The sequence below is a fragment of the Hemitrygon akajei genome, unplaced genomic scaffold, assembly GCF_048418815.1.
Source record: "Hemitrygon akajei unplaced genomic scaffold, sHemAka1.3 Scf000033, whole genome shotgun sequence".
Taxonomy (NCBI): domain Eukaryota; kingdom Metazoa; phylum Chordata; class Chondrichthyes; order Myliobatiformes; family Dasyatidae; genus Hemitrygon; species Hemitrygon akajei.
The window spans coordinates 882,083-906,927 of NW_027331919.1; the positions used below are offsets into that span (position 1 = coordinate 882,083).

Genomic DNA, 24,845 nt, shown 5'->3' on the forward strand with positions numbered 1-24,845 from the left:
ACAGACACTCCATAGACAATCCCTCCATGGCGTCCACGTTTCCTACAGCGGTGGTAGTATCAATGATCGGCAGTGCCACGCCCCCACCACATTTGCCTCCCTCCCTGTCTATCCTGAAAGGAGAATATAGGGAGTTAGTCACTTCCCCACATAAATTCAATCAGTCCCGTAAGGCACCATCTGCCCTTTACAAAGACAAGCTGACAACTCCTAAACATGTTATACCTCTCCAAATGTTCATAAATCCTGCCTCTCAGGATCTTTTCCATCAACTTACCAACCAGTAAAGTAAGAATCAGTGGTCTATAATTTCCTGGGCTATCTCTACTCCCTTTCTTGAATGACGGACCAGCATCCGCAACACTCCAATCCTCGGAACATCTCTCATCCCCATTTATGATGCGAAGATCATCGGCAGAGGCTCAGCAATCTCCTCCTTCGCCTCCCAGCGTAGCCTGGGTTACATATCGTCCGGTTCTGGCGGCTAATCCAACTTGATGTTTTCCAAAAGCTCCAGAACATTCTCTCTCTTAATATCTCCATGCTTAAGCTTTTCAGTCTGCTACAAGCCATCACTTCAATCACTAAGACCCTCTTTCCACAGTGAATACTGAAGTGAAGTGTTCATGAAGTACCTCTGCTATTTCCTCCGGTTCCATTACACTTTCCCACTGTCACACTTGATTTGTCTTATTCTTTCACGTCTTATCCTCTTGCTCTTCAGAAAGCTGTAAAATGCGTTGGGGGTTTCCTTAATTCTGCCCGCTGAGGCATTCTCATAACCCGTTCTGCTCTGCTAATTTCCTTCTAAGCTCCTTCCTGGTAACCTTATAATTTTCTAGATCTCTAAAATTACCCAGCTCTCTGAAACTTTTATGAACTTTTCTTCTTGACTGGATTTATTACAACCTTTTTACACCTTCCTCTATCCGACCATAACCTCCCTGTCTCAGTTGAACGTGCCTATACAGAACTCTACACAATTATCCCCTGAATATTTGCCACATTTCGTACGTACGTTTTTCTGAGAACATCTGTTTCCAACTTAAGCCTCCAGTGTCCTGCCTGGTAGCATCATAATTCGTCTTACTCCAATTAAACTCTTTTCTAAATTGTCTGTTTCTATCTCTCGCCAATGCTGTTGTAAAGGAGATAGAAGTATGATCACTGTTTCCAAAATTTTCTCCCACTGAGAGATCTGACACCTGACCAGGTACATTTTCCAAAAACAAATCAAGTACAGCCTCTCCTGTTGTAGGCCTAACTGTCAAGAAACCTTCCTGAAGACACCTAACATCTCTACCTCATCTAAACCACTTGCTCTAGGGAGATTACAATTGATATTTTGGAAATTAAAAACTCCCATCACGACACTCCGTTATTATTACAACTTTCCAGGATCTGATTCCGTGTCTGCATCATCGATATTCCTGTTACTATTAGGGGGCCTATAAAAACACCAAGTAAAGTGATCGACCCCTTCCTGTTCCTAACCTCCACTCACAGAGACTCCATAGAGAATCCCTCCATGGCGTCCACCATTCCTGCAGCGGTGACGCTATCAATGATCGACAGTGCCACGCCCACACCGCATTTGCCTCCCTCTCTGTCCATATAACCATATAACCATATAACAATCACAGCACGGAAACAGGCCATTCCGGCCTTCCTAGTCCGTGCCGAACTCTTAATCTCACCTAGTCCCACCTACCCGCACTCAGCCCATAACCCTCCACTCCTTTCCTATCCATATACCTATCCAATTTTACCTTAAATGACACAACTGATCTGGCCTCTACTACTTCTACAGGAAGCTCATTCCACACAGCTATCACTCTCTGAGTAAAGAAATACCCCCTCGTGTTTCCCTTAAACTTTTGCCCCCTAACTCTCAAATCATGTCCTCTCGTTTGAATCTCCCCTACTCTCAATGGAAACAGCCTATTCACGTCAACTCTATCTATCCCTCTCAACATTTTAAATACCTCGATCAAATCCCCCCTCAACCTTCTACGCTCCAATGAATAGAGACCTAACTTGTTCAACCTTTCTCTGTAACTTAAGTGCTGAAACCCTGGTAACATCCTAGTAAATCGTCTCTGCACTCTCTCTAATTTATTGATATCTTTCCTATAATTCGGTGACCAGAACTGTACACAATATTCCAAATTTGGCCTTACCAATGCCTTGTACAATTTTAACATTACATCCCAACTTCTGTACTCAATGCTCTGATTTATAAAGGCCAGCGTTCCAAAAGCCTTCTTCACCACCCTATCTACATGAGACTCCACCTTCAGGGAACTATGCACTGTTATTCCTAGATCTCTCTGTTCCACTGCATTCCTCAATGCCCTACCATTTACCCTGTATGTTCTATTTGGATTATTCCTGCCAAAATGTAGAACCTCACACTTCTCAGCATTAAACTCCATCTGCCAACGTTCAGCCCATTCTTCTAACCGGCATAAATCTCCCTGCAAGCTTTGAAAACCCACCTCATTATCCACAACACCTCCTACCTTAGTATCATCAGCATACTTCCTAATCCAATTTACCACCCCATCATCCAGATCATTTATGTATATTACAAACAACATTGGGCCCAAAACAGATCCCTGAGGCACCCCGCTAGTCACCGGCCTCCATCCCGATAAACAATTATCCACCACTACTCTCTGGCATCTCCCATCTAGCCACTGTTGAATCCATTTTATTACTCCAGCACTAATACCTAACGACTGAACCTTCTTAACTAACCTTCCATGTGGAACTTTGTCAAAGGCCTTGCTGAAGTCCATATAGACTACATCCACTGCCTTACCCTCGTCAACATTCCTCGTAACTACTTCAAAAAATTCAATAAGGATTGTCAAACATGACCTTCCACGCACAAATCCATGCTGGCTACTCCTAATCAGATCCTGTCTATCCAGATAATTATAAATACTATCTCTAAGAATACTTTCCATTAATTTACCCACCACTGATGTCAAACTGACAGGTCTATAATTGCCAGGCTTACTTCTAGAAACCTTTTTAAACAATGGAACCACATGAGCAATACGCCAATCCTCCGGCACAATCCCTGTTTCTAATGACATCTGAAAGATCTCCGTCAGAGCTCCTGCTATCTCTACACAAACTTCCCTCAAGGTCCTGGGGAATATCCGGTCAGGACCCGGAGATTTATCCACTTTTAAATTTCTTAAAAGCGCCAGTACTTCCACCTCTTTAATTGTCATAGGTTCCATAACTTCCTTACTTGTTTCCCACACCTTACACCATTCGATATCCTTCTCCTTAGTGAATACCGAAGAGAAGAAATCGTTCAAAATCTCTCCCATCTCCCTCGGCTCCACACATAGCTGACCACCCTGATTCTCTAAGGGACCAATTTTATCCCTCACTATCCTCTTGCTTTTAATATAACTGTAGAAGCCTTTCGGATTTACTTCCACCTTATTTGCCAAACCAAACTCGTAACTTCTTTTAGCTTTTCTAATCTCTTTCTTAAGTTTCCTTTTACATTCTTTATATTCCTCGAGCAATTCCTTTACTCCATGCTGCCTATATCTATTGTAGACATCCCTCTTTTTTCGAACCAAGTTTCTAATATCCCTTGAAAACCATGGCGCTTTCAAACCTTTAATCTTTCCTTTCAACCGAACAGGAACATAAAGATTCTGTACCCTCATAATTTCACCCTTAAATGACCTCCATTTCTCTATTACATCCTTCCCATAAAACAACTTGACCCATTCCACTCTCTCTAAATCCCTGCGCATCTCCTCAAAGTTAGCCTTTCTCCAATCAAAAATCTCAAATCTAGGTCCAGTCCTGTCCTTCTCCATAATTATATTGAAGCTAATGCTATTGTGATCACTGGACCCGAAGTGCTCCCCAACACATACATCTGTCAGCTGACCTATCGCATTCCCTAACAGGAGATCCAACACTGCCCCATCTCTAGTCGGTACTTCTATGTATTGTTGCAAAAAGCTATCCTGCACACATTTCACAAAGTCTAAACCATCCAGCCCTTTTACAGAATGAGCTTCCCAATCTATGTGTGGAAAATTAAAATCTCCCACAATCACCACCTTGTCCTGCCACTTGAAGTAACCATTACTGTCACTGAGCCACCCTTGCCTCTGTAATGGTCACCGCTTCATATCTCCAAGTAGTGATCCACGCTCTAAGCTCATCCGCTCTGCTCAAAACACCTCTTGCGTTAACATAGATACATCTCAAGCCTTCGGTTTAAGCGCAACCCTACTCTATCATCTGCCTAACCTCCCCCTCGCACTGTCAACAAGCTTTCTCTATTTGTGAGCTAACATCCTCTTCCCAATCCTTCAGTTCGGTTCCCACCCCGCAAACATTCTAGTTTAGTAAGGGGACGGTGTGGAGGGAGTTTCACTCTGTGTCTGACCCCGGGAGTGTGTGATGGGACAGTGTGGAGGGAGATTCACTCTGTGTCTGACCCCGGGAGTGTGTGATGGGACGGTGTGGAAGGAGATTCACTCTGTGTCTGAGCACGGGAGTGGGTGATGGGACGGTGTGGAGGGAAATTCGCATTGCTTCTGTTCCCTATATTGTGTGATGAGACGGTGTGGTGAAAGATTCACTCTGTGTCTGGCCCCCGGAGAGTTTGATGGGATCGTGTGTCGGGAGGTTGGTTCTATCTCTGACCCAGGCATTGTCTGTTTGGACAGTGTAAGGTTGCTTCTGTCTGTGCCTGATCCCAGGAATGTGTGATGGGGCGCTGTGAGGGTAGGTTCGTTCACTCTCTGAACACGGAAGTGTGCTATGGGACGGTATGTAGGGAGCTTCACTCTATGTCTAACCTCGGGAGTTTGTGATGGGACGATGTGGTGGAAGTTCCTCTCTGTGACTGAAACCGGGAGTCCGTGATGGAACTATGTAGAAGGAGCTTCACTCTCTGTCTGACTCTGGTTGTTTGTGATGCGACGGTGTGGAAAGAGAGAGTCTCTGCGTCTGGCCACCGTGTTATATATTGGTAAGGTGTTAAGAGAGTTTTTCACTGTGTCTGGCACCGGTCGTGTGTAAAGGGACGGTGTGCAGAGAACTTCACTCTGTGTCTCACCCCGGGAGAGTGCGCTGGGACTGTGCGGAATGTGAATCTCTCTGTGTCTAACCCAAGGAGTTTGTGATGGGACGGTGTGAAGGGAACTTCATTCTGTGTCTGTCCCAGGGAATATGTAATAGAACGGTTTGGAGGGACCTTCTCTCTGTGTCTGACCCCTGGAGTGTGTGAGTGCGATGGTGTGGAGGGAACTACAGTTTGTGTCCGACCCCTGGAGAGTCTGATTTTCCGATGCGAAGGAAGCTTAATTCTATTTCTGAACCCGTAGTGTGTGAAGGAAAGTTGCAGGGAGAAACTCACTCTGTGTCTGACCCCGGGAGTGGGCGGTGGGAGAGTGTGGAGCGAACTTCACTGTATGTATGCGTTCGGCAGTTTGTGATGGGAAAGTATGGAGGGAGCGTCACTCTGTGACTGAAACCCGGAACTCTAGAGGGCGCTATAATCTGGGTCTGTCCGCGGAATGTTTGATCAGACGGTGTGTCGGGAGTTTCACTCAGAGTCACCAATGTGATTGTGTGATGTGACGATGTACGGAGATTCACTTGTGCTGTGTGATGGGCCGGTGAAGAGGGAGCTTCACCCACTGTCTGACCAAGTGTGTGTGTTATGAGACCGTGTGGAGGGAGTTTCACTCTGTGTCTGACCCCGGGAGTGTGCGAAGGGACGGTGTGGAGGGTGAATCTCTCTGCCGAGTTCGGGAATGTGTGATGAGGCGGTGTGTAGGGAGCTTCACGATGTGTCTGACACTGGGAGTGTGAAATGGGACGGGGTGGAGGGAGCTTCACTCTGTATCTGATCCCAGGAGTGTGTGATAGGACGCTGTGGAGAAAGATTCACTCTCTGTCTGACCCCAGCAGTGAGTGGTGGGACAGGGTTTAGAGAGCGTCACTCTGTGCCTGCTCCCGGGAGTGTGCGATGGGTTGGTTGGAGGGATATTCACTCTGTGTCTTACCCCGGGAGAGTGTGATGGGACGGTGTGGAGGGTGATTCACTCTGTGCCTGACCACGGGAGTTTGTGATGGGACGGTTTGGAGGGTGATTCACTCTGTGCCTGACCCCGGGAGTTTGTGATGGGACGGTGTGGAGGGAGCCTCAGTCTGTGTCTGAACCCGCGAGTGTGTGATGGGACGGTGTTGAGGAGTTTCACTCTGTGTCTGACCGCTGGATTCACGAAAGAGAAGGACTTTGAATTGTGTAAGGTAAAGGAAAAAGTAGGGAAATTATGGAAACTAGGAAGTACTGTCATTTTTAAGGAACAAAATAGTAGATAAATTTCCGGGTCCTGACAGGATATTCATAGGACCTGGAGGGAGTTTGTGGTAGAAATAACAGGGGCTCTGAGAGAAATATTTCAAATGTCATTGGATCGGCGATTGTGCCGGAGGACTGGCGTATTGCTCATGTGGTTCCATTGTTTTAAAAGGGTTCTAAGAGTAAACCTCGCAATTATAGGCCTGTGAGTTTGACGTCAGAGGTGGGTAAATTTATGGAAATTATTCTTAGAGATGGTATCTATAATTATCTGGATAGAGGGTCTGATTAGGAACAGTCAGCGTGGATTTATGCGTGGAAGGTCATGTTTGACAAAACTTATTGAATTTTTTGAAGAGGTTACGAGGAAAGCTGACGAGGGTAATGCAGTGGATGTTGTCTATGTGTGATGGGATGGTGTGGAGTGAGATTGCTTCTGTGTCTGAGCCCGGGAGTGGCTGTAGAGTCTGTGTGGAGGAAGTTTCATTAACTGTCACGTTCCGGGATTTGTGATTGGACAGTGTGGAGAGAGGTTCGCTTTGTATGAACACTAAAGCCTGTGCTTGGACCTTGTGGAGCGAGCTGCGATCACTGTCTGACAGGGCAGTGTGTAATGCGACGGTGTGTCGGGAGCTTCACTTGCCAGGAGTGGAGTTATCCTCAATGTTCTGGCACAAACCTCTCCCTCGATTGAGTCATTCCCAGCATCTTTGAGCCATTGTTGGAACATTCTTTCTTCGCCCTATCGCGAGGTTTTGGCCACGTTGATATGAAATAAAAAGCGCCTTTCCTGTTGATCCATCCCTGTCATCAAGTTTGTTCTGTAAATGGGGAACAGCGAACAGTGAGTGACGGTATTGTGTTTTCTGATCGAGAAATTCTCAACCCACAGAGAGACACCATGTCGTTGCTGATTTAAATGGTCACGAGTAAACTTTCACTAAAGTGAGATTCCCCTGCAACCAACCTTTTTTTTTGCAGAATCATTCACTGCAGTTATCTGACCTCAAGTCTCACACCCCAAGTTCCGGAACTGATATTTACCCTCAGCCATCAGGAAGTAGATACAAGAGCATCTGGACCCACGCAACCAGGTTCAAGAACAGCTCTTGCCCCTCAAACCTCAGGAAGAAAGTTTAGAAGTGTCTGGACTCACACCACCTGGTTTGGGAGCAGTTATTATCCCTCAGTCATAAGGAACTGTGTACAAGGGATTCCGGACGCCACCCGCACCTTCCGGAGCAGTCACGGTCCCTCAACCACTTAGAAGCAGGTACAGAAGCCTCAGGACTCGCACGACCAGGTTCATGAACTGCGATTACCCCTCAAGCATCAGAAAGGGGGTCCAGGAGCTTGGCTACTCACACCACCAGTTTCGGGAACCATTATTACACCTCAATGATCAGGAAAGATTTACAGGACCCTCAGGGCGCTCACCGCCTGGTACAGAGACAGTTATTAACCAGCAACCATACCTTTTTTACACAAGATGGTTACGTTTTTTTACACAAGTTGTGTCACCACTTTTCAGACACACGTACCCAAGCTATCCACCGTTAACGCCGTCAAGCTAATTTCCTCGAGTGCATAAACTTTTCAACATGAATTGATCAGTTACTTAATATGCTCACTGTCTGCATCCATCTACTCTGCAACTTCGTTTTGAAACAAATGTCAAAGTTAACCATGCGAAATAAGATCTAATATCAGAATAGATGTATGTCATCTCATCCAACACGGAGATGTGTTTTTTTTATATCGTGGATATACAAGACAAATTAAATAACCCATTGTCTTATACTGCAACTCTTGAGCAGCAGGAAGTCAGGTGATTTGGGCTGGCAGACTGCTTCATCGATAGAGCTTGTTTCCATACGTTTGTTTTTAACTTGTACCTGATTACTCCATACCGTTTCTGTTTTCAGAACAGAATACTGGGTCCCGTTTACGACCAACAACTAAACAACGGTAATTTAATAAAATAATCCAAATGGCTTAAAGAGTTATAAATGGCAGCTGCTGAGTTTAGAAAGATGATCTTGGAAATTTACGCGAGGCAAACTGGCCCGGGAAGTGAAAATCCAGACACAGAGTGAAGTTCCCTCCACATCCTGGGCCAGTGTACCTCCCTCTAACTGGAAGATGGACATCGTCGTCCGGAAACCTCAGTCAGTGCGGATGGGCAGTGACGTCACCGATCTACAGATGGTGTTGAGGAAGCAGAGAGGCTACAGAATGGTTCGGAGAGATTGAGAGAATGGGCAAAGAAGTGGCGGATGGGTGTCTGTATGGCCATGCACTTTGGTAGATGAAACATAGACGACTTCCTAAATGCTGAGAAAAGACAAGATATTTGCAGCACAAAGGTAATTTTAAGAACGTGGGCTGATTCCCTCAAAGTTAGTTTAGAGGTGGAGTCGGTGGCGAGGAGGCCAAATGCAATGTAGCATTCATGTGAAGAGGATTCGTATATAAATCAAGGATGCAAAGTTGAGACTTTATAATGCACTGTTGAGGCCTCACGGAAGATTGTGGACAGTTCTGGGTCCGTTATCTAAACAGGCCAGGTGTGCTTGCTTTGGAAATTTTTGAAATCAAGTTCACGAAGATGATTCCGGTATTGAAACGCATATCAAATCAGGATCATTTAGTGGCTGAAATTCCGAAGACTTGGGAGGGGCGTGGGGGTGGGGGTGTTGCCGAAACTGATAGTATGTTTCAAAGCCTCGACAGTGCAGATGCAGAGAGAATGTTCCTCGTGGTGGAGACCAGTCTGAGACGAGTGGGTCCACATCAGAACAGAGGGCCCTCCTTTCAGAACGGAGGTTGAGGGGAATTTATTTCAACAGTAGGTACTGAATCTCTGTACGTCGTTGCCACAGGCGGCTGTGGAGGCCGCCATTCGGTATATTGAAGTCCGAGATTGATAGATTCCTGATTATTAAGGACATGAAGAAACACGCGGAGAAGGCAGGAGATTGGGGCAGTGAGGGAATTGTATCCGCCATGGTGAAATGGCGCAGCGGACTCGATGGACTAACGGCCTGGCACTGTTCCTATATCTGATGGTCTTGTGTTAGACCATAAGACCATAAGACATTGGAGCGGAATTGGGTCATTGAGTCTGCTCAGCCATTCAATTATAGCTGTTACTGTTTTTTTAACCCTCCTTAAACCCACTTCACGGCTTTCTCCCCATAACCTTTGATGCCGTGTCCAATCAACAACCGATCAATCGCTGCCTTAAATACACCCAGCGAATTGCCCTCCACAGCTGCAAGTAGCACCGAACTCCACAAGATCCCCACGTTTTGGCTGAGAATCCCTGTTTTCGAAGAGCACCCCTTCATACTGAGGCTGTGCTCTCTTACCCTAAACTCTCCCACCAAGGAAAACATCTTTTCCATATATAAACAACAACGCACACAAAATGCTGGTAGAACACTGCAGGCCAGGCAACATCTATAGGGAGAAGCGCTGTCGACGTTTCGGGCCAAGACCCCTCGTCAGGACTAACCGAAAGGAAAGATAGTAAGAGATTTGAAAGTAGAGGGGGGAGGGGGAAATGCGAAATGATAGGAGTAGACTGGAGGGGGTGGGATGAAGGTGGAAAGGTGATTGGCGAACGTGTTACAGAGCTGGAGAAGGGAAAGGATCATGGGACGGGAGGCCTCGGGAGAAGGAAAGGGGGGTGGGGGAGCACCAGAGGGAGATGCAGAACAGGCAAACAACTAAATATGTCAAGGATGGGGTAAGAAGGGGAGGAGGGGCATTAACGGAAGTTAGAGAAGTCAATGTTCATGCCATCTGGTTGGAGGCTACCCAGCCGGTATATAAGATTTTGTTCCTCCAACCTGAATTTTGATTCATTTTGACAATAGAGGAGGCCATGGATAGACATATCAGAATGGGAATGGGGCGTGGAATTAAAATGTGTGGCCACTGGGAGATCCTGCTTTTACTGGCGGACCGAGCGTAGGTGTTCCACGAAACCGTCTCCCAGTCTGCGTCGGGTCTCGCCAATATATAAATAACTCAGGTTGGAGGAACAACAACCCTCCGATCTACTCCTATCATTTCGCATTTCACCCTCCCCTCTCTACTTTCAAATCTCTTACTATCTTTCCTTTCCGTTAGTCCTGACGAAGGGTCTTGGCCCGAAACGTCGACAGCGCTTCTCCCTATAGATGCTGTCTGGCCTGCTGTGTTCTACCAGCATTTTGTGTGTTGTTATTGTTTGAATTTCCAGCATCTGCAGATTTCCACGTGTTTGCTCTTTCCATATATAATCTGTCTATGCCTTTCAACATTCCAAAGGTTTCAGTGAGATCGCCCCTCATCCTTCTGCATTCCAGCAAGTACAGATTCAGAGCCATCAAACGTTATTCGCATGTTAACCCTTTCATTCCTAGAAATATCCTGGTAAACCTCCTCTGGACCTTCTCCAATGCCAGCATTTCTTTTCCTAAGATGAACGTACCAACACTGCTCACAACGCTCAAGCTGAGACCTCACCAGTGCCTTATAAAGCCCCACCATCACAACCTTGCTCTTGCAATTTAGACCTCTTGAAATAAATGCTCACATTTGCCTTCCTCACTAGCGACTCAACTAGCAAGTTAACCTTCAGGATGTTTTGTGTAAGGAACTTTAAGTTCTTCTGCATCTCATATTCTTGGATTTTCACCCCGTTAATGAAATAGTCCGCACCAATAGCCTACTACCGAATTGCATGGCCATGAATTTTGCAAAGTTGTATTTCATTTGCCACTTTTCCCCATTCACCGAATCGGTCTAAGTCCTACTACATCCTGTCTGTTTCTTCAACACGACCTGTCCCTCTGCCAAACGTCGTATCAACTCCAAACTGGGCAACAAAGCCATTTATTCCATCATCCCGGAGTCAGACACAGTGAGAATCTCCCTCCTCAGCATCCCATCACACATTCCCGAGATCAGACATACAGTGAACCTCACTCCACACTCTCCCACCTCAAATCCAGAGAATCAGATGCAGAGTAAAGCTCCTTGCACACCGACGCTTCAAACACTCCAGTGGAGAGGTATAGACTGTACAACACTCATCACAGAACCCGCTATTAGACATTGAGTGGAATTCTTCCCACATCGTGCCGTCACACACTCCCGGGTTTAGACACATAATGAAGATCCCTCCTCACTGTCCCATCACACTCTCCCGGGGTTAGAAACAGTGTGAATCTCCCTCCACACAGTCCCATCACACACTCCCGGGGTCAGACACAGAGTGAACCTCCCTCCACGCCGTCCCATCACATATTCCCGAGATCAGTTACTGTTACTGGTACTGGTTTTAAAGGCGTTTCATATTCACCAGGTTAATTGCAGAGATGAGGGCGTTAGAATATGAGGAGAGATTGAGTCTCCTGCGACTCTACACGCTGGAATTCAGAATAGGAGAGGAAATCGTACAGAAACAGATAAATCATGAAACGTGAAAGATAGGATCGAGGCAGGAAAGTTGGTTGCACTATTAACAATGACCCGGATGAGAAAATGGATTGATGTGTTAATGGTAAGATTTTTGGCAGTGTCCCCTAATTAAGGTTTCATCTATGTTTCATCACATAAAACATTAAAAAACCCTACAGCTCAATACTGGCCCTTCGGCCCCCAAGGATGTGTCGAACATGTCCCAACCCGAGAAATTACTAAGCTTACCTATCGCCGTCTATTTTTCTAAGCATCTATCCAAAAGTCTCTTAGAAGACCTTATTGTATCCGCCTCCACCACCTTTGCCGGCAGCCCATTCCACACCCACATCATTCTCTGAGTAAAAAAACTTACCCCTGACATCTCCTATGTACCTACACCCCAGCAACATAAACCTGTGTCTTCTTGTGGCAACCATTTCAGTCCTGGGATAAAAAGCCTCTGATTATCCACACGATAAACGCGTTGCAACATCTTATACACCTCTATCATCACCTCTCATCCTCCGTCACTCCATGGAGAAAAGAACGAATTGACTCAAACTATCCTCATAAGACATGCTCCTCAATTCAGGCAACATCCTTCTAAATATCCTCTGCACCCTTTCTATGGCTTCCAAATCCATCTTGTAGTGAGACGACCAAAATTGAGCACAGTACTCCAAGTGGGATCTGACCGGTGTCCACTATAGCTGCAACATTACCTCTCTGCTCCTAAATTCAATTTCACCATTGATGATGGCCACTATAACATATGCCTTCTTAACTACTGCGTCATCCTGCGCAGTGTTCTGAACGTCCTATGGGCTCGCATTCCAAGATCATTTTGATTCTCCACACTGCCAAGAGTCTTACCATTAATACTATATTCTGCCATCATATCTGACCTACCAAAATGAAGCATTTCAGACTTATTTGGGTTGCACTCCTTCTTCCAGTTCTCATCCCCGTTTTCCATCTTATCAATGTCCCGCTGTAACCTCTGACAGCCCTCCACACTATCCTCAACACCACCATCCTTTGTGTCAGCAGCAAAATTGCTAACCCATCCCTCCTCTTCCTCATCCAAGTCATTTTTACTATTAGAGAAAACTTTCCCTGCCTCTATCTTATCTATCACCTTTCATATTTTATCTGTTTCTATACGATCTCCTCTCATACTCTGAATTCCAGTGAATACAGTCGCAGGAGATTCAATCTCTCCGCATAGTCTAAACCCCCTCATCTCTGCAATTAGCCTGGTGAAGCTCGTCTGCACCGGCTGCAAAATCAGTACATGCTTTCTCAAGTAAGGAGACAGGAACTGCATGCAGTACTCCAGGTGCGGCCTCATCACTACCCTGTGCAGATGCAGCATAAACACCCCGCACTTAAATTCAATCCCTCAAGCAATGAAGCCCAACATCCTTTTTAAACCGAAGCAAGAGGCTGAGAGTGAAAGAGTAAAGCCATCTCGGAGAGCAAGGATGTCTTTCACTGCTGGGGAAGTGAGTCTACACTGCGCAGGCGCGTGACGTAGAGCACCGAAGGTTTAAAAACAAGACCGCCATATACAGCGGGAAGCGTTGAGAGGGGGCAGTATAATGAGAAGGAGCAGACTGACAAGGCATTGGCTCAAAAGGCTTCGGCATGAACAGACAGGGGTGAGAACATGTTCCGGTAGTTTTGGTTTTTTTTTGTTTTTTTTTTCCGCTTGGAGTAGAGAGAGTGCCGGGCAGGATGTAGGAATATTCCTCTTCCAGGATGCGGAAAATCAGGGAGACATCCGGTGTCCCTGCGGGAATTGCATCCAGCTGCAGCTCCTAACAAACCGCTTTACGGAACTGGAGCCGGAGCTGGATGACCTCCGGATCATTCAGGAGAATGAGGAGTTTATAAACAGTAGTTTCAGGTAGGTTGTTACGCCAAAGAAGCAGCGCACAGTTAACTGGGTTCCCGCCAGGCGAGGGAAGAGAAAAGGGCAGTCCGAGCAGGTTTCCCCTGTGGCCATTGCCCTCCAAAATATGTATATCAATTTGGATCCTGTTGGGGTCGATTACTTACCTGGGACAAGCTGCCACTGAGTCTGGTTCTGCAGTGCAGAATAGAGGGTGGAAGACGTGGAGAGCGGTAGTGATAGGGGACTCGGCAGTTAGAGGTACAGACAGGAGGTTCTGTGGTGGTGACAGAGACTCCCGGATGGTTTGTTGCCTTCCGGGTACCGGGGATAGGGATGTCTCCGATCGTGTACACAGATTTTGAAGTGGGACGGTGATCAGACAGATGTCATGGTACACATCGGTACCAATGACAAAGGAAGAAAGAGTGAAGAGGTCCTGAAGCGTGAGTATAGACAGCTTTGTAGGAAGTTAAAAGCAGTTTCTCGAGGGTGGTAATCACAGGATTGATACCTATGTTACGTGCCAGTGAGAGTAAGAGTAGGATGCTCTGAAGGATGACATGTGGCTGAGGAATTGGAGTAGGGGCAGGGTTTCAGATTTCAGGATCATTGGGACCTCTTGATATAACCATATGATCATATCACAATTACAACACGGACACAGGCCATCTCGGCCATTCTAATCGGTGCCGAACGCATACTCTCACATAGTCCCACCTACCTGCACTCAGTCCATAACCCTCCATTCCTTTCCTGTCCATATACCTATGCATTTTTAATGACAAAATCGAACCTGCATCTCCCACTTCTACTGGAAGCTCGTTCCACACAGCTACCACTCTCTGAGTAAAGAAGTCCTCCCTCAATTTACGCCCTAAACGTTTGCCCCTTAACACTCAAACTCACGTCCTCTTGTTTAAACCTCCCCTGCATTCAATGGAAAAAAACCTATCCAGTTCAACTCTATCTATACGCCTCATAACCTTAAATACCTCTAGAAAGTCCCCCCTCAACCTTCTACGCGCCAAAGAATAAAGACCTAACCTGTTCAACCTTTCTCTGTAACTTAGATGCTGAAACTCTGTTAACACTCTAGTAAATCTCCTCTGTACTCTCCCTAATTTTTTGATATCTTTCCTATATTTCGGTGACCAGAACTATACATAATATTCCAAATTTGGCCGCAACAATGGCTTGTACAATTTTAGCAATACATTCTAACTCCTATACTCAATGCTCTGATTTTTTTAAAGGCCAGCATGCCAATAGCTTTCTTCACCACGCTATCCACACGAGATTCCACATTCAGTGAAATATGCACCATTATTCCTAGAGCACTCTGTTCTACTGCATTCCTCAATGCCCTACAATTTACCATGTATGTCCTATTTTGACTATTCCTACCAAAATGTAGCACCTCACACTTATCAGCATTAAACTCCATCTGCTATCTTTCAGCCTACTCTTACAACTGGCCTAAATCTCTCTGCAAGCTTTGAAAACCTACTTCATTATGCGCAACGCCACCTATCTGAGTATCATCTGCATACGTACTAATCCAATTTACCATCCCATCATCCAGCTCATTAATGTATAAGACAAACATCTTTGGACCAAATTCAGATCCCTGAGGCACACCAATAATTAGCGGCCTTCAACCTTACAATCCGTTATCCACCACTACTCTCTGTTATCTCCCATCAGCCACTGTTGAATCCATTTTACTACTTCAATATTAATACCTAACGATTGAACCTTCCTAACTAACCTTCCGTATAGAACCTTGTCAAAGGCGTTACTGAAGTCCATATGGACAACATCCACTGCTTTACCCTCGTGAACATTCCTAGTAACCTCTTCAGAAATTTCAAAAAGTTTTGTCAAACATGACCTTCCACACACAAATCTATGTGAACTGCTCCTAATCAGACCCTGTCTATCCAGATAATTAGATATACTATCTCTGAGAATACTTACTATTAATTCAGTCACCACTGACGTCAGACTTACAGGACGATAATTGCTAGGTTTACTCTTAGAACCCTTTTTTAAACAATGGAACCACATGAGCAATTTAACAATCCTCCTGCACCATCCCCGTTTCTAATGACATTTGAAATATTTCTGTCAGAGACCCTGCTATTTCTACACTAACATCCCTCAAGGTCCTAGATAAAATGCTGTCAGGACCCGGAGACTTATCCACTTTTATATACTTTAAAAGCTTTTGTACTTCCTCTTCTTTAATCATTATCGTCTACATAACTACCCTACTTGTTTCCCTTACCTTTCACAATTCAATATCCTTCTTCTTATGAGCACCGATGAAAATAAATTGTTCAAAATCTCCCCCATCTCTTTTGGCTCAACTCATAGCTGCCCACTCTGATTCTCAAAGGAGCCAGTTTTATCCCTCACTAACCTTTTGCTATTAAGCTTCTGGGACAGGTGGGACCTGTACAGGAGAGATGGTTTACACCTGAACTACATGGGTACGAATATCCTTGCAGGGAGGTTTGTTAGTGATTTTGGGGAGGGTTTAAACCAGATTTGCAGGGGGATGGGAGACAGTGTGCCAGAGCAGACAGTGGAGCTGGGGTGAAAATAAATGTTGTTAACAGTTCTTGCAAAGTCACGAATAGAAGGGTTGTGTGTGCTGATAATAATCTTCTGAGGTGTGTCTATTTCAATGCTCGGAGAATTCCGGGGAAGGCTGACGAACTGAGGGCCTGGATTGACACATGGAATTACGACATTATAGACATTACTGAAACTTGGCTGCAGGAGAGGACAAATGTTCCAGGGTTCCGATGATTCAGATGTGATAGAGGAGGAGAAATGAACGGTGGGGAGAGGGAACGTTGGCATTGCTAGTCAGGGAAAATGCTACTGCAGTGCTCGGGCAGGACTGATTAGAGGGTTTGTCTACCGAGGCCATATGGGTGGAGCTGAGAAACAGGAATGGTATGACCACATTAAATAGGTTGTATTATAGACCATCCAATAGTCAGCGAGAACTAGAGGAGCAAATCCGCAGAGAGATAGCAGACCACTGCAGGAAGCATGAAGTTGTGATAGTAGGGAATTTTAATTTTCAACGTATTGATTGGGGCTCCCATACTTTTAAAGGTCTAAACGGGTTAGAATTTGTAAAATGTGTTCAGGAAAGATTTCTAAATCATTATATAGGGGTGGCAACTGGAGAGGATGCAATAGTAGATCTCTTATTAGGAAATAATTTAGGATAGGTGACGAAATTGTGTATAGGGGGGCACTTTGTTTCCAGTGGTCATAACGCCTTTAGTTTGAACGTGATCACGTACAAGGTAGATCTGGTCCTCGGGCTGAAGTTCTAAACTGGAAAAAGGCCATATTTGAAGAAATAAAAATCTACAACCGTGGACTGGGGCAAGTTGATCTCTGGCAAGAATGTGATTGGTAAGTGGGAGGCCTTCAAAGGAGAAATTTTCAGTTTGTATGTTTCTGTCAGAAATAAAGACAATGTGAATACGAATAAGGGACCCGAGTTCTCACGGGATATTGGAACTCTGATAAAGAAGAAGTGAGAGATTTAAGTCAAGTATAGGAAACAATGAACAAATAAGGTGTTTGACGAGTACAAAAAATGCAAAACAATTTTTAAGAAAGAAATCAGGTGGGCTAAAGGAAGACAAGAGTTTGATTTGGTAATCAAGGTGAAGGAAAATCCAAAGAAGCTCTGCAGGTATACTAACAGCAAAAGGATAGTAAAGGATATGTTATGAGTGATGAACAGACCTGATGGACAATGGGGTGAAGGGTTAACCATTCCCAACACCCCCTCCTAAGAAGCACGAAATATTACTGTTGTTATGCTGACCATGAGACATGCCAGAGAGACGAAAAACAGGCAAGAACATCAGCGACAGATAAGAGAGAGGGGGAAATTGCTGATTAACTGTATTGTGACCCATTTTTGAAATTATTTACTGTTTCGCTGCAAGGACAATAGTTTGCTCAATAACATTCCTCAGTGGACTGCAGGAGTGGCCTAATTTGATGGACACCGTCATTCAGAATTGATGGATAGCTGAGTCCCCGTTGGCTGGGATAAAATACAGGTCTGGAGAGACACCCTTCAGACACGCCATAGGACACTGATCGAGTGTTGGAACCCGCAAGAAAGGTGGGGGCTTCGGAGACCGAACCAGGAGGTCGGTCAATAAGGCTATCAGTATTAAAGCTGGGCCGGTGGGGACTTGTGTGCGTGTCCCCTCATGCCAGAGTGACGATTCCTCCACAGAGGAACTGTCTAGCAGAAGGACGGAGGGGTCATAGCTGAATGACCACAACGATACGACGGATTAAGAAAGCAAAGGAAGGTTTGGGTGCTGTAGCTGCTACAGTTCGCTCTCTCTTTCTCTCTCTCTCTCTCACTCCCTCTCTCCAACGATTACAATACATAAACCATAACTACATTAGCACTCATGAACTGAGCTGAACTTTATACTTTTCTATGACAATATTTTTACCCCTAGACATCGATAGAGCTTGTTTATTATTGCTTATTGTTGTTATTATTCCTACACTTTTAGGTTTATTACTGCTAACTTGTTTTATATGTATATTTGCATTATTGACATGGTTTTTGCTTACTTTTGTTAATGAACACCTTTAGTTTGGTACCACCAGACTCCAACGAATTCTTCTTTCTCTGCTGGTTAAAAACCCATTTACGGGGTACGTAACAGATAAATTTGGTCCTCTAAAACATCACAGTGGTCCGCTATGTATGGAATCAAAATAAATGGGGGAGATTTTAAATGTTATTTCTTTTTCCGTCTCTTTAACAAGGAAACTGACATGGAATCAATGGAAATAAGGGAAACAAGTAGTGAGGTTATGGATCCTACACAGATTGAAGAGGAGAGGGTGCTAACGATCTTGAGGCAAATCAGAGTAGATTAATCCGCAGGACCTGACAGGGTATTCCCTCGGACCTTGAAGGAGACTGGTGTTGAAATTGCAGGGGCCCTGGCAGATATATATAAAATGTCGGTATCCACGGGTGAGGTGCCGGAGGATTGGAGAAGAGCTCATGTTGTTCCGTTGTTTAAAAAGGCTCTAAAAGTAATCCGGGAAAGTATAGGCCGTTAAGTCTGACGTCTGTGTAGGTAAATTATTGGATGGAGTACTAAGATATAGCATCTACAAATCTTTGGATAAACAGGGAATTATTAGGCAGAGTCGCAGCGGCTTTGTTTGTGATAAGTCATGTTTAACAAATCTATTAGAGTTTTTCGAGGAGTTTACCAGGAAAGTGGATGAAGGGAAGGCAGTGGATGTTGTCTACATGGACTTCAGTAAAGTCTTTGACAAAGTCCCGCATGGGAGTTAAGTCAGGAAGATTCAGTCGCTAGGTATACATGATGAGGTGGTAAATGGGATTAGACATTGTGGGAGAAGCCAGAGAGTTGTAGTGGAGGATTGCTTCTCTGAGTGGAGGCCTGTGACTAATGGTGTGCCAAAGGGATCAGTATTGGGTCCATTGTTGTTTGTCATCTATTTCAATGATCTGGATGATAATGTGGTAAATTGGATCAGCAAACTTGCTGATGATGCAAAGTTTGGAGAAATGGTGGACAGTGGGGAAAGTATCCAAAGCTCGCAGAGAGATTTCAACCAGATGGATAAAGGGGCTGAAAATGGTCGGTGGAGCTTAATACAGACAAGTGTGAGGTATTGCACTTTGGAAGGACAAACCAAGGTAGAACATGCAGGGTAAACGGTAGGGCACTGAAGAGTACAGCAGAACAGAGAGATCTGGGAATACAGATACAAAATTCCGTAACAGAGGCTTCAAAGGTAGACAGGGTCGTAAAGAGAGCTTTTGGTACTTTGGCCTTTATAAATCAAAGTATTCAGTATCAGAGTTCGAATGTTATGGGGAGGTTGTATAAGGCATTGCTGAGGCCGAATTCGGAGTATTGTGTGAAGTTTTGGTCACCTAATTACAGGAAGGATATTAAAAAGGTTTAAAGAGTGCAGAGAAGGTTTACAAGGATGTTGCCGGGACTTGAGAAACTGAGTTACAGAGAAAGGTTGTATAAGTTAGGACTTTATTCCATGGAGCGTAGAAGGATGAGAGGAGATTTGATAGAGGTATATAAAATTATGATGGGTGTACATAGAGTGAATGCAAGCAGGCTTTTTACCCAGAAGCCTAGGGAGAAGAAAGCCAGAGTACATGGGGTAATGGTGAAGTGGAGAAAGTTAAAAGGGAACATGGGGGGGGGGGTTCTGCTTCACACAGAGAGTGTTGGAAATGTGGAATGAGTTACCAGATAAAGTGGTAAATGCGAGCTCACATTTAATATTTACATGGATGAGAGGTGGGACTAGGCAGAAAAATGTTTCGGCACAGCCAGGAAGGGCCGAGAGGCCTGTTTCTCTGCTGCAATGTTCTATGGTTCTAACAGACTGCGATATCTCTAAAGATATGTTCCTCCTAATCCAGCAGACGGTTCACTCGTCTACAATGTAGCTCCAAAGTCATGGCGATATATTTCTTATTCCTCATTTTCTCATTCCCATTGATGAAGGAAGAGCAGTAGATGTAGTGTATATGGATTTCAGGAAGACATTTGTTAAAGGACCCCATTCAAGACTTATTGAGAAAGTAAGGAGGCATGGCATCCAAGGGGGACTTACTTTGTTGATCCGGAGCTGGATTGCCCATAGAGGTGGTTGTCCATCATTGCTGTAGACGGGTCATATTCTGCACGGAGGTCGGAGATCAGCGGCGTGCCTCAGGGATCTGTTCTGGGACATTCAATCTTCCTGATTTTTATAAATGTCCTGGGTGAGGAAGTGAAGGGATGGATTATTAAGACTGCTGATACCACAAAGGTTGGAAGTGTTGTGGATAGAGTGGCGGGCTGTTAGAAACAGCGGAACATTGTTAGATGCAAAACTGGACTGAGAAACAGCAGATGGAGTTCAACCCAGATAAGAGTGAAGCGGTTCATTTTGGTAGGTCAAATGTTATGGCAGAATATAATAGTAATGGCAAGACTCTGAGCAGTGTGGAGGACCATAGGAATTTTGGGTCCGAGTACATAGGAAGCTCAAAGCAGCTGCACGGGTTGACTCTGTGGTTAAGAGGGCATACGGTGTATTGGTCTTCATTGACAGTGGGATTGAGTTTAGTAGCCAAGAGGTAATGTTACAGCAATATAGGAGCCTGGTCAGACCCCACTTGGAGTACTTGCTCAGTTTTGGTCGCCTCACTACAGGAAAGTTTTGGGAGCCATAAAAAGGGTTCAGAATATGTGGTATGTATATCAAGAATGGTTGAATAGAGATAAATATTTAATGAATATACTGCTGGTTGCTGGTTTAAAAGATTCTTACAAGGAAATGGTTATTAGATCAGAGCCCAGGCTTAAGTGCATGGATGGAAATTACAATGGACATTTACAAAATGGAGAATATACCAGCATCTGTTAATCATCAGTTGGAACAATTTGATTCATACTGTGGGAAATGGTTTAACTACATAACACCTCATAGACCTGATTTTATTCTCAGAAAACAATGAATATGTTGTAAAATAAAAGTTCACTCCCTACTTGCACATCGTTTTCTCCTTTCGCTTGTTCTTTCTTTCATCTTTTCTATAAGTGATTTCCTCAGATAAATATTGTGTGGAGATTTGTGGCATATATGACTATATGGTATATATGTACAATAACTGAAATACATCTTATGGAAATGTTTGTTTTATGATGAACTTCAATAAAAATATAAAAAAGAAAGGGTACAGAGTAGATTCACAAAGAATTTGCCTGGATTGGGGAAGCACGCCTTATGAAAACATGTTGAATTAACTCGGCCTTTTTCTCCTTGGGACGAAGGAGGATGAGAGGTGCCCTGATAGAGGTGTATAAGATGATGGGCGGTATTGATCGTGTGGATCGTCAGAGGCTTTTTCCAAGGGCTTCAATAGTTGCCACAAGTGGACACAGGTTTAAGGTGCTGGGGAGTAGATACAGAGGAGATGTCAAGGGTAAGTGTTATACGCAGAGAGTGGTGAGTGTGTGGAATGGGCTGCCGGCAACGGTGGTGCAGGCGATACAATAGGCTCTTTGAAGAGTCTTTTGGATAGGTACCTGGAGTTTAGAAAAATAGAGAACTATGTGTAAGCCTAGTAATGTGTAAGGTAGGGTCATGTTCAGCACAAGTTTTGAGGGCTGAAGGGTCTGAATGGTGTTGTAGGTTTTCCATGTTTCTATGTTTCTACCCACAAAGCCTCACTTAGACGAGTTCTCTTCTCTGTTCTGACTGTGCTCTGCGGTGACATTTGCTCAGCCCTGTAATGTCAACCCTCCTCCTGTAATCATTCCGCTTTCTAGCGGCTAAAAATAGGGAAACCCGAAAATTCGTGCTGTCCTGCTTGCTCCTCCTACACCCTGTTCTCAATAATGACTGCAATTCAGTGTGTTGATTCATACCCTGAGCTCAACTGCGCTTCTTAGAAGCTTCCAGCATTGAAATATACGGAGCTCAGGGCACCAGTCGCTTGATGCACAACCTTTTGATTCCTGACTTGTTCTGAGGTCTGAACAACATCTGTCTCCATTTTGACTCCGCTATCTGCTCTCCAACTCTGAATCCCATCTCCCTGCAAATCGAGTTCAACTACTCTCCCAAAAACCCTCATGCACATTACTGACAAACCTTCCCGCTAGGATATCTGTTCCCCTCCAGTTTATGTGTAAATCGTCTTCCATCTCTTCTGTTGACGTTCCTTGGAATAAACACAATGAATTCTGAATCCCTCCCATCTGCACCGTAGCTTGAGCCACGTGTTAAACTGTATGGTCTTCCTGTGTCTGGGCACACTGGGACGGGTGGTGGTCCTGTCCTTTAATTTAATAGCTAAATCCCTGACCTCACTCTGCAGAACCACGTCTCCATACATATCGATTTCATTGGAACATACATGGACCAGGGAGTCCAGCTGCTCACTCACCCACTTAAGAATCACAGAATCTTTTTGCAATTGCAGTTGAGCCTCTTTCTATTGCACTTAAGTCAACTACATTATTTCAAGGTATTAGGAGAGGGGTCACAGAACATTCCCATTGATAGCCTTTCCATTCACATCTAACACTGTTGTGCTCTCTACCCTCAAAATTTTATATCAATTTCACTGTCACTGTACGTTCTCATCAGTTCAGTTTTGGGTCCCAATCAGAGACCGCTTCTATTTCTTCCCTCTGCACTCGATTCAGTTTTTAGACAATGAGGTTTGAACGGTCTTATGCGCATTAAGGATTTGTGCACTGATAATATTTTTAATAGTTTTGATAACCTGTGCAGTAAATATGGCCTTGCGCATCATCATTTTTTTTTCAATACCTGAAGATTCTCCACTTTGTCAAGGAAAAAATTCCCTCATTTCCTGATCTAGCACCTGCTATGTTGTGGGACAAACTCACTCTTAGCTTTTATAATAAAGGGCTGATCTCTGTGCTATACTCGCAGCTGATGTCTTTGGGAGTTCAGCATCTAAACAAAACTACGACTAGCTGGGAGGATGACCTTGGTGTGGATCTGACTGAGGAATATTGGGGAAAAGCATTGAATACGGTTCATTCCTCGTCATCATGTGCTAGACTGGGGCTCATACCATTTGAAGTTTTGCACGGTACATTTAAGTAAAACCAGGTGTGCTGACATATATCCTGGGACAGACGCTGGCTGTGACAGGTATTCCTTCTCTCCGGCTGGTTTAGTGCATGCATTTTGGTCTTGCCCTCATCTTGATGGCTACTGGGCACAGGTTTTGTTTAAATTATCAGTGAGGTTTTGGGGTGATACTGAGACCTTGCCCGCTTATAGCTGTATTTGGTGTGGCAGATGATGTTGTGGGTTTAAATGCAAACCAGTCGGATATCATTTCACTTACATCGCTTTTGGCCCGTAGGAGAATCTTGCTGGTCTGGAAATCTGCCACTCCCCCATCTGCTGCTGCTTGGTTAGAGGTCGTAATGTTTTATTCTGAAATTAGAAAAGATTAAATTGACTCTGAGGGAGTCTGTGAGAAAGTTCTATTCGAAATGGGAGTCTTTCTTGTCACATTTTGGGAGTCTGTAGGAATAACCTACTAGTTGAGGGCATGTGATTGTACTTGGAAATTTGCTTCCCTTTTAACACGGATATGGTTTACCTCACAGGGTGTTTGATGAATTGTAATATGAGTGTATTCTGGATCATCTGAGATGTTGTAGATGTGTGTGGGACTTCGTCTTGAAGTAGTGTGGGGGTATGGTTGTGAAATGTCCGTACTTGTATTTGTGAAGTGTTGTATTGTAAATACATTAGCTGTCATTGTATGTTGGTGGAGTTCGGGTGAGGGGAGGTTTGTTTAGGGGTAAGATACAAAAGCAAAATGGAGGAAAATGTAATCCATTATGTATTCTATATTGTGCCGTTCTTTCAGTAAAATATATTATTAAAAAGAATCATAGAGAAGGGACGGTGTGCTGTGAAAAGAGGAAGGAAGGGGAGGAGAGTGAGGCCATAGAAAGGGTGTTCAGTTTGCAGCCGTTGGAGCAGAACGTGTCAGGCACCATTTTCTTGCTCCCTATCTCTGAATGGAGTCTGTTTAAACGCCGAAATCCACAGACCCATGGCCAGGAGTCACAGACAGAGCGAGAATGCCTCCATACAATCCCATCACACACTCCTGGAAACATACACTGAGTAACGCTCCCTCCGCAACGATCTATCACACACCCCCGGGATCATACACAGAGTGCAACTCTCTCCATATTGTTTCAACACGCACTCCGGGATCACACACAGAGTGAAGCTCGTCCACACCGTCCAAACACGCAGTTCTGGGGTCGGCTAACGAGCGAAGCTCCCTAAATATTATCCCATCACACTCCCGTACTCAGACATGTGAAGTACCTCCCGCACCACAGCAACACACCCTACCGGAGTCAGCAAAAGTGCGCAGCCCTCTCCCTCCTCCTTTCTCCCCACTCACCAATACCCAGCCTTTCGACTTTCCAGTAGTCTTGAATGGTGTGTGTCTCTCGGAGATGGTGTGTGTGTGTGAGAGGATCGTGTGCTGCCGTTAGA

The 24,845-nt window shown here is 44.7% G+C and overlaps 1 long non-coding RNA gene across 1 annotated transcript; it reads right to left on the reverse strand.

The window, feature by feature from the left end:
• Nucleotides 1-24,845, reverse strand: LOC140719858 (uncharacterized). The gene is made up of 4 exons (XR_012097029.1): nt 24,751-24,845; nt 23,665-23,756; nt 20,403-20,549; nt 1-113 (listed from the first exon to the last, which is right to left on the reverse strand). It is a non-coding gene; the product is annotated as an uncharacterized lncRNA (long non-coding RNA).